This window comes from Micrasema longulum, unplaced genomic scaffold, assembly GCF_059751315.1.
Source record: "Micrasema longulum isolate JH-2025_06_02 unplaced genomic scaffold, ASM5975131v1 h1tg000558l, whole genome shotgun sequence".
Classification (NCBI taxonomy): Eukaryota; Metazoa; Arthropoda; class Insecta; order Trichoptera; family Brachycentridae; genus Micrasema; species Micrasema longulum.
The window spans coordinates 41,026-42,126 of NW_028277754.1; the positions used below are offsets into that span (position 1 = coordinate 41,026).

The following is a 1,101-nucleotide window of genomic DNA, read 5'->3' on the forward strand; positions in this document are numbered from 1 at the left end:
GACGCGAACCTGACACATAGGAGCTGGCAGCCGACAAAAAAGCCTGGAGGATCTTCGTGGACACCATATGCTCCAACTAGGGAGCGGACATGGAATGACGATAAATTTATTATAAATGTTAAATTAATATTATTGTGCATATAATACGCATACAATCCGAATGAAAGTAAAATCAAAGGTATCAATAAAATGACATTTTGTGAATTTCAAGGTCTCTATTTGCATTTAATAAAAGTTTAAAACTAAAACATATTAATGTAATTCCATAAAACGAGGTTACTATAAATATATCGGCCACGTGGTGTAATGGTCAGCGCGTTTGCCTACTATGCAAGAGGTCTCGGGTTCGATTCCCGACATGGTTGATGTGAAATATTTGTTTAGAAGGGTGTTTTTACATTAGAATGTTTCATGGTACCTGAAGCGTAAGACTGATTATATTACCTTCACGTAACAAAATGATCAAGATACGCTGCGATTGGTGTACCAATGCAGTGCCCTTTGCACCATTAGGTGTGAAAAGGGAGATGATGATGATGATAAAGTACATTAAATAATAATTAAACAATAAAAAAAACGTTTCAGAAAATAAGTAATTTTGTGTTTCTTATCTAACAAAAATTTGAGCAAGGAAAAAAACTATCGTTAAATTTTTTATGTTTTAAAAATATTTCTTTAATTTAAACCATGATATTTAAAGCAGGCCTCACACACTGCCTGCACTAAACTGTTATTTTTTAAACGTCTTCACGAAACCGTTCATTTGTGAAACGGTAACTGTTACTGCTACTCTTGTAAATAAACCGAAATGCTCATCTCTTCTAAGATAATAATTTAATGCTACCTTCAATAATCGATGTTTATTTTTCATTCAGTTAATTTTTTTTTTTTCTTTATGTTTTTGTAATCTGTAATTTTCTTTACTTTTGGAATTTAGACTTTAAGTTACCAATTTTTAAAATCATTTATAAATTTCGATTTAATTTAATTTAATTAGTTTGTTATTTTTTTTTTATTTATTTAAAAATTATATATATATATATGTTATTAAACTTTTTCATAAACGTTTTAAGTATTTAATTTTTGTAATTTCTTCATTTT

At 28.9% G+C, this 1,101-nt stretch overlaps 1 non-coding gene across 1 annotated transcript; it reads left to right on the plus strand.

The window, feature by feature from the left end:
- The first annotated feature begins 292 nt into the window (after window positions 1-292).
- Window positions 293-365, plus strand: TRNAS-ACU (transfer RNA serine (anticodon ACU)). Its single transcript has one exon. It is a non-coding gene; the product is annotated as a tRNA-Ser (tRNA).
- Window positions 366-1,101: the final 736 nt, after the last annotated feature.